The sequence below is a fragment of the Triticum aestivum genome, chromosome 5A (assembly GCF_018294505.1).
Source record: "Triticum aestivum cultivar Chinese Spring chromosome 5A, IWGSC CS RefSeq v2.1, whole genome shotgun sequence".
Taxonomy (NCBI): Eukaryota; Viridiplantae; Streptophyta; class Magnoliopsida; order Poales; family Poaceae; genus Triticum; species Triticum aestivum.
Genome location: NC_057806.1, coordinates 710,401,160 through 710,410,923, shown reverse-complemented (window position 1 = coordinate 710,410,923; position 9,764 = coordinate 710,401,160).

The following is a 9,764-nucleotide window of genomic DNA, read 5'->3' as shown; positions in this document are numbered from 1 at the left end:
GTTGTTGAAAGATGGAGAGCAAAGAGGAGATTATACCCCGCTAAAAATATGCCAAAGAGCGCCGGGAGTGTCTCACTTATTATTCGCAGATGATACGTTGCTCTTGTTCAAGGCAGAGGCGGACCAAGCTAAAAAGGTCCAACAAGTGCTAAATACATATGCAAAGGCCACTGGACAATATATTAATCCGTCTAAATGTAGTGCCCTGTTTGGCACTTCGTGTCCAGCCATGATGCAAGACGTGGTGAGAGATATTCTTCATATTGGTACTGTTACTTTTGAGGAAAAGTACCTAGGCCTTCCAAAGCCCGAGGGTCGCATGTCGCGAGGTAAATTTTAGAATCTGCAGTCCCGGTTGTTGAAAAGGATTACTGCGTGGGGCGACACCCTCTCTCTGGCCGGCAAGGAGACTATGATCAAGGCAGTAGCTCAGGCCATCCCTACGTATATTATGAGCGTTTTCAAGTTACCTATGTCTGCCTGCGATGATCTGAACAGAATGGTCCGAAATTTTTGGTGGGGGGCATCGGAAGGCAAGCGGAAAACACATTGGATACCATGGCCAAGGATACAAGCTCAGAAAAGTAAGGGTGGTTTGGGATTCAGAGATTTCCGCCTCTTCAACCAGGCGCTCCTAGCGAGACAGGCTTGGCGTTTGCTAACTAATCCCACCAGCTTGTGTGCGCATGTTCTCAAGGCAAGGTACTATCACGACGGGCGCCTCGAAGATACGATATTCTCGGGGAATGCATCTCCGACTTGGCAGGCGATTCAGCATGGCCTCGAGCTCTTGAAAAAGGGCATCATATGGCGTGTCGGGGGCGGGCAGGACATCCGCATTTGGCGAGAGCGGTGGCTACCTAGGGAGCCATCACGCCAACCCATATCCCTGCAGGGTACGTGCCGCCTAAGGAGGGTGGCGGAGCTCCTGGATGGCGAGGGGTGCTGGCGCATGGACCTGCTCCGCTGCTACTTCCTCCCTGCGGATGTCGACGTCATCACCAATATCCGTACGTTGACCCGCGTCACCGAGGATATTATTGCATGGGCACCGGAGAGGAACGGTATCTTCACCGTTCGGTCCGCCTACCGCCTGGCCATGGATGAGCGCGAGCGTCCTTCGGCTTCCGCCACGAGCAGGGCACCGGATGGTCGTTGCGCCATCTGGAAGATCATATGGGGGTGCCCTGCTCCCCCTAAGGTACGTGTGTTCGCTTGGAGAGTCGTCACCAACTCACTTGCTACTTGGGACAATAAAGCCTCACGACACCTCGAGCTTACTGATATTTGCCCCATGTGTGGTGTTGAACGCGAGGATGGATTCCATGCGCTTTGAAGGTGTCCCCTGGCAAGAGAGCTCTGGCGAGTTATGGCCTTGGACTAGAACATCCCCAAGGTGGAGGCCATCGTCAACATTGGCCCAGAGTGGATCTTTTCACTGCTGGACCCCTTGGATGAGACGGCGAGACTGGTGGTGCTCATGACCATGTGGAGAGTATGGCATGTCCGGAATGAGATCACACACGACAAGGCGCCGCCCACTGCCGAAGCCTCTCGACGCTTTTTGCACGGATACATCAACTCACTCTTGTGCATACAGCAACATCCTGATGGTAACCTAGAGAAAGGGAAGATGGTGGTCCTGCCTTCACCACCACGCGCTCCAGAAAGTACGGCGCCCAAGGTGCGCGCACATTGGGTACCGCCCCAGCCGGGCTGGGTTAAGTTGAACACGGATGGGAGCTACATAACGGCCACAGGTGAGGCGGGAGGAGGTATGATCCTGCGTGATGACAGAGGCGAGATCATCTACAGCGCATGTAGGGAGCTACGTACATGCGACAACGCTTTAGAGGCGGAGCTAGCAGCGTGCAGAGAAGGCTTGGAGCTGGCCTTGCACCGATCTAACCTACCTATTCTGGTTGAGTTGGATAGCGCGGAGGCGGTGTCGATGATTGCAGCGTGCGAGATGGATAGATCATCACATCGTGCACTTATAGAGGAGATTCGTAGGTTGGCTGGAAGCGATGCTAGGGAGATCTCTTTTATTCTTTGTAGCCGTCTGCAGAACAGGATTAGTCATGAGCTGGCCGCCTATGGCCGTAGCACTCCGCGCACAGCAGTCTGGCTTACTGCCGGGATGGATTTTGTTGTAAACCTAGCTCTCGCTGAGAAGCCTCCTTGAGTAATGAGAATTCCTTTTTCCCCGCAAAAAAAAAAAAAGCTGAAGAGCGCACTGCAATTCTTTATTCATTATTCCTGCAGACACCAACCATATTTTTTTCTTCAGCAATGCCAATGAGGAAATAACGATCGATGATGCGCGGCTGCGGCTGCGCCCGTGCCTCGACGTGGCTACTCAGGACAAACCGGCCGACGTGACGATTCATGTAGTGAAGGGGTCGTGCCTGGGCCAAAGAGGCCGGCACGCGTACTTAGCGTGCCTGGCTCGTTGGATCCAGGCCGGGCCGGGCCGGCCCATTTTAGCCAAGTTTGCTCGCGCCCTCGTTTTCTTGATAGGTTTTTCTATTTCGTTGTGCGATAGTCGGAATCCTTCAGCGAGAGAAATCTTTAGGCTCGCTGAATGCGAGAAATAGCTCCCGCGTTTGAGCAATCCATTGTCAACTGGGTGAAGACCGAGTGGGCTGATTTCTACCATATTTTACCTTCATTTTCATGCCTTTTACCAGAGAATTATATTGTCTCAAAAAGAAAATTATTCTAATCTAAGAACCAAAAAATTAGCACTAGTGAAAAAAAGCCTAAGCTCAATAAATTCAAAGAACCAACATTACAAAAAAACAACCCAAACAAACAAGAAATCAAAAACAAACATCTGGGGTATCTCCGACAACAACCTTCAGGACAAGGGGATGGCGCCCCGGTGCCGACGTTGCTCCTCTGTAGAGCCGGCAAGACTTTTTATCTTGCGGTCAGGAAGTCAACCACCTACGGACGAACCAACGCCCTGGAGCAGTTACCACAGCTGCTTCCAGGGGAAATGTGACCAAAGGATGCATGGACGACCACAGGTCTTTGATCCAGTGGCGAAGCTATGTTGAGGCCAGGGGGACCCACCCACCCAACTTTGGAGAAAAGTGAGAAGATTTTTTGAAGGGCCTAGATGAGAGGAAAATTAGTGTTTTGCCCCCCAAATCTTTGTCATCTACCTTTGCCCCCCAGTGGTTTTTGTCTTGCTTTGCCACTGCTTGGATCCACCATCTTCTATTGAAGTAGACTGCCAGATCTTCAAGCTTGGACGCCGTCCGGGAGCGAAACTACCTTTCGCTAATTGAGATATGGATAGGGGGGAGCATAATTTCTTGTGGAAATGAATAGGAAAGAAGATACTACGGCGGGGGCACAAATAAAGTGGAAAATCGTTGGAACTCGAAAAACTATTGAACTTCAAAGAAATATAGAATAAAAACAAAAAAGACAATTGCTAAGGTGACTGTAACTATTATGATATATCACAATAATGTATACTATTATGCGTGATTTTTATTTTTGGCAGCATATACAAGTATAAGTTCAAGGACATTTGAGTTAGCCCATGTATCTAGGCTGGTCTAGAGTTGGCTATATATACATGAAAAAACACAATATGCATGTGCAGATACGAAAATTATGTTCCTCAATTTCATTTTCGTTTCCGCTTTTGTTCCCCAAATTAGTTTAATTTTCGTCTCATATTTACAATTCGCTTTCATCCTAAGGTAAGGTAGAACGAGTGCAAAGTTTTCGCTTCGTGTTCATCCCCATGTCTGTACAATAGTTCTTCAATTCACGGATAGCCTTCTTTCTTTCTTTTTTTCTAAAAAAAAGTTGGTAGCGACTCCCCAAAAACATCTGAAAAATATATATATTTGGTGATAAAGTGGGACCGAACTCGCGGCGCATGACTCATGACTGCGTGTCCTAAGACGCAAGAGCTGAATAAATTTTATTAATAATAAGCAGCGCAAACTTGTAGTAAGCACCAACTCCAGTGGCATAAATAAAATTCCTAAAAAAGTCGGCTGTCAGTCAACGCTGTTACATAGCCGCCAATGGAAAGCCGCATAATATTGGTGTCTAAATATGCATTGCGGTGCATAACAACTATGAGTGGCAACAGATCTAAATATTTTTTGGATTTTGAACATGATTTTATTGAGAGAATAGAATATTTATTGAAACAAAATCATTTCAAATTTTTTGAATAATTTTTTTAAAAATTGTAATTTATTTGAAAACGCGAACATTGGAAAACTCAAATATTTTTAAATCTTAAACAACTTTTGGGAAAGGGGAGATTTTTGAGCAAAATTGAAAGCACGGACATTTTTGAAAAAAAGAGGGAGATTTTTTTTAAACTCTAAATAAAAGCTTTGAAAATGCTAAAAAAATTGCATCTGTGAACAATTTTTGAAGCCCTGTTTTTTGGGGAAAAGGCAACAATTTTTCTAAATTTGTTAACAAAATTGGAAAACAGGATTTGTTTTGAAGTTTTGAACAATTTAAGAAAAACACAAACATTTTTGAAAATTTACGCTTTTTTCAATAAACTTTTTTGAAAAGAAAATAAACATGAAAAAAGAAGAAAATGGAAGTGACAGCCGCCGGCGTGCTTGTTGATCGAAACAGTCATTAATAGCTTTCTTTTTTGAAGATACAGGGCGCCGAAAGAAAGAAAAAGAAACAGGAAAAAACTAAAAAAGAAAAAGGAACAGAAAAAAAAAACCGCTTCAGGAACCTCCTAGAAGGAAGATTCCCAAACCGGGGAAAAAAATCGGCTAAACCTTCCCAAAACCGGAATGGTTGAAACGTTTAACGGGCCAGCCCATCCTGAACGCTCGTCTTTCTCCCAGTAATGCTACACGTACAAAAGGAAACTGGTGATCCAATGATGCTCGAAACTTTTGCATGCAGTGAAGCTCTTACCCTAGCAGATGATGTTGATATTCAAAATATGGTAGTAGCATCAGACTGCCTAGAAGTGGTAAAAGATATCAACAAGGGGACGGAAGGTCCTAATGCGGCTATCATTCAAGAGATTGCGGCGCGTATATCTTCTTATATGTACGTCTTGGTCTTTTATTCATGAGTGTAGGAATTTTAATTTCGAGATTTCATCAAGTTTGCTTGTAATTTAGGAGTAGGTAGACATGTGTGGTTGGGTAACCCTTATAAACCGAACCATGTACCTATGGACATTGTTATCAATCAATAAAAGTGGGCGAGATTTCTCCAAAAAAATATACAAAAGGATACATGCTTTTACATCTTTACTCCTAATGGACGACTTGATGAATAGTCTGCGCGGTTTTTTTTTGCTGGTTTTTTTCGTCATCCTCCCACCACTTTCGTCTGGGTTTTTTCGTCCCCCCTCCCACCACCCCATCGGTTTATTTTTTCACTATTTCCTTCTAAACAAACACTTTCCTACCGTACAAAAAGATACAGATCTAACTTTACTAAATTACCCAAATCAAACGATCCATCTCATCAATGCAATTTGCTTTAGGAAACATATAATGGATGTGAAGGAAACAAATAATAGACTATCCAAATCAATCGATCCATCCCATCAATGCAATTTGATTTAGGAAACATATAATAAATTTTAAGGAAACAAATAACAGACTTTAAAGAAAAATCCAATTTTAAGGAAACAAATCAATCGATCCATCCAAATCAAACGATCCATCTCATAAATGCAATTTGCTTTAGGAAACATATAATGGATGTGAAGGAAACAAATAATAGACTATCCAAATCAATCGATCCATCCCATCGTTGCAATTTGATTTAGGAAACATATAATAAATTTTAAGGAAACAAATAACAGACTTTAAAGAAAAATCCAATTAACTAATCTCTACTCTTAAAGGCCCCTCAATTGATTTTTGTCCCTCGCTTCCTTTCCCAGCACTGATACAATGGAAGGAATTATAATCCACCTATTTGTTCTCCTATATATCCGTGCAGGCAACACAACATAAACCGGTGAAAAAAACACTCACCTCGCACGTCCCCCTGCCTGCAATCCCGAAACGCCGCCATCGCTCTAGGCTCCAGCCTCCGCCGTCCTACATCTTGCCCCTCTCCAACCTCAGAGACCTCCGCCACCGCCGCCATCTCGGAACCCCAGTTCAGGGCAGGACTCAGGGAGGGTATGGCTGTGGACGACGCTGCCGCCGTCGCAGAACCCTAGGGCAGGGCGTGGTCGCGTTGCGGGCAGCGCGAGCGGCCGTGCGTCTCCCCCGTCAGGCTGTCCTCGGCAGGAACTCGGGACCTCCTCCTGACAGAGCCAAGGCCCTCCGAGGTCCAAGTCGCTGTGCGGCGTGCACAGTAATCTCCCCGACCTACTCTGTCTTCACGTCAATGCTCCTGTGCTCCGACCCTCCCCGACCCCTCCCAGCAAGCAGCAGAGTCTCTCGGGTTCGAGCTCCACCGGGCCGGCGGCGGCGGCGTCCATGTTCGTTGGGCGGAGCACAACGCTAGGTTTGAAATCCACCATGATGCTACTGATGAGGCTCTCCTTCTCCTTTGTTTCGTCTGGGTTTTTTCGTCCCCCCTCCCACCACCCCATCTCGTCTGGGTTTGAAATCAATAAGAGCAGCACAAAGTCTAGGTCCCTGTCTCGGTGGCAGACGAAAGGAGGAGAAGGATTGATATGTATGAGAATATTAATATTGAACTCTTAAAGTTAATGTGGCCCCGTTGCAACGCACGGGCGTTCTTCTAGTAAAGGTGGGTTTTGATTGAAGATTAAGGGAGAGAAGGGGCCCATCCCCATGAAAATCGAGGGAGTAGTTAGTTAGTTTGAAAAGATCCTAATCATCGTGTAAAAGCATGTAAACCTTTGTATGTTTAGCATTATTGGCCTTTCTCCTCTGTCGTGGGCCTAGTCCGGACAAACGAGTGGCAAATAGGGTTTTCCATTTTTTCAGGGGAAAGCGGGCTTGGCCCTAGGGCGTCGCCCCGGGCCTCTCAGTCCGTGTTGACCTCAGTTCCCTTGGTCGGACTGGGAGGGAGTAGGTGCTGAGCTGAGGTCCATCTCCATCCATATAAGCCAAGGGAGACTCGTCGATCGGAGACAAGTCCGGCCTCATCAAGCTGTCTCGCTCGCTCCTAGTCCTAGCTAGGTCGTCAGAGCTGGACGGCCGCCGGACCGGACCGGACCCAGGTACGCCTGCCGTCATGGCTGCTGCGAACGGCGACTCGATCAGCCTCCATTCTCTGTGCTACGACGCCGACGACGCACCACATGCATGATGAAGATCCAAGGCTACTCGTACGTGGATGAGGAAGAGCAACCCCAACAGCTAGCTGTGGCGTCTCATCTCCTTCCTTCCGCGTCGGAGACGGCACCTCGGCTTCTACCCCAGCGGCACCACCCCGGAAACCACCGGTTTCGTGGCCGTCCTCGACGCCGCCTATCAAGGCCGTGGTCGCGTTCGACGTGCTCGACCACCACGTACGCCAACCCGGCCGGTGCCGCGCTACGCTAGGACCAGCGGCGAGGTGCGCGACTTGGTGGGCGCCGGCGCCTACTGGAGCTGCGACGACTTGGTCGAGAGGGCTGACCTGGAGCGCCGCGCCACACCTCCTCAAGGACGACTGCTTCACGGTCATCGAGGTCCTCGCATATGAATACGAATGGTCCGTCGTCGGCGTGGCCGTTTGATTGGCCTCACCACTTCCGTGGCCTCCTCCGGAGCGGCGGACGTACGTGATCGCCTGGGAGACCTTCGGTCCACGGTCCTCAGGGCGGCCGGAGCTGTACGGCGCAATGAAAGAGAGCGGCGTGCAAATCGACGGCATGCGAGCAGAGGTTTTCAGGCATCTGCTGCATTTCGTGTACACCGACTCGCTGCCAGAAGAAGAATAAGAAGAAGAAGAAGGGGATGGGGTCGCCATGGCTCAACATCTCATGGAGGTCGCGGACATGGAGAGGCTCAAGCTGGTTTGCGAGGATAGATTGTGCAAGGGCTCAAGGACGCGTGCTTTTTTTTTTCGAAACGGAGGCAAAAGTTTTGCCTCATCGATTAAATAAGCAGAAGAGAGTTGCTCGGTTAATTAGGGAAAACCGAGCGAAAACCAGATTGCACGGTTAATTATGAAGAACCAGCGAAAACCCTCACAACCGCTGAGCGGCACACATAAGATACCCCACACACCCCACTCCAAAGAGGGTCTCGTCGAGACAGCACGCAGGCGTCATCGTCATCACTCCTTCCCTAGAGGCGTCATCACCATCCCTAGACTCTGAGCAAACGACTCCGACTTCGCCGCAGGCGATCGTCGACTCAACCCACACCAAAGCGGACGCGTGAAGCTACATGAAGATCTGCGCCAAATCTCAGCCACCTGCGGCCAGACAGCGCAGCTCCGACTCTGACGGAGAACTCTGAAGAACAAAACCAGGCACGGCTGGCGTCACGGGAGATCGCCGAACGGGCCACCTGCAGCCGGTCATCGTATACTACAGGGCCCCGCCACCGCAGCTTCGACTCCACAGCAACAAACAACCCGAGGCAAAACCGCGGACACGCCGGAAAAGAGCCAACTACCGCAAACATTGCCGCGTCGTCGACATCGCTCCCACCGTCATCGTTGCCACAGAAGGCTGGTCGCCACAACCGCCGCCATCCACGGGTCCCGCCCACCGATGCCGGGCTCCCAAGACGAAGCCCCCAAGAGGGAAAACAACGCCAAGGCGCCGCCATCGTCCGATCACAGATCAAGGGTTTCCCCCGGAGAGGCCAAGATGGCCGGATCCATGCAGGAGGGGAGCGGCAACAAAACAGCGATGCCTCCAGAAAGGTCAACGACGGCCACAGCCGCCGCCATCACTGGTCACGGCACAAGGCCGGGACAGGGTCTTCACCCAAGCTCCCACACCACCTCAGTCACACATCATCCCGCACCGGCACCAGCGAGCCCACCAACCACCACCACCATCGGAGCTGCCCAATGACGAATCAGCATTACCCACAGCTGGGGCGCTCTTCGCCGACAACCCGGGCCCCCGACCCGCGCATCACCAGGGCGTCCTCGCGACGTCCTGCCGCGCCCCTCGCGGCCGAAGCCGCCGCCCGAGCCCGCCCTCGCACCACAGGGCTGGCAGGCTCGTCCACGCATCGCCACACAACCTCCCTCGAGGAAGTGCAGCCACGCCTCCACCGGCCGCAGAAGAGAAGCTACGTGCCGCCCGTCCCGTGCGACGCCGCCGCGTCGCCGTCCTCACTCGTGGCACACCGCCGCCGCCACGAGCCTGCAGACGCCGGCCGAAACAGCCGCGTCCCGACCAGCCTGCCCCCCTATGGTGGCCCGCCGCAAGGCTTGCCTGCGCCGGTGAGCCGCCGCGCCCCACGTGCGCCTCCCATCGCCATCCCGCGCGGACCACAGGCGCCGCTTGTCGCCGCGCCAGATCCGCGCCCGCCCACAGCACCACGGTGCCAGGAAGCAGCAGCACCTGCGAGACGCCACCTCTGCGCCGACCGGCCGGCCACCATCTCCGCGCCGACGGGCCAAACACCGCCGCCCGACCCGAGCTCGGCCCCCAAATCCATCGCGAGTCAACGCCCCTCCTCGAGCGCGCGCGAGAACCAGTAGAAACGCCCGGCCGCCACATTCCCCGGAGCGCGCGCGGCCTTCGCCGGCGGCCTCCTCGGGTGGCGGCGAGGCAGGGGGAGGAGGACTCGGCGGCGCGGCGGGGGGTTCCCCGTGTCGCCAGAGGAGGGGCGACGCGGGGTGTGGGCGGATGAAGGACG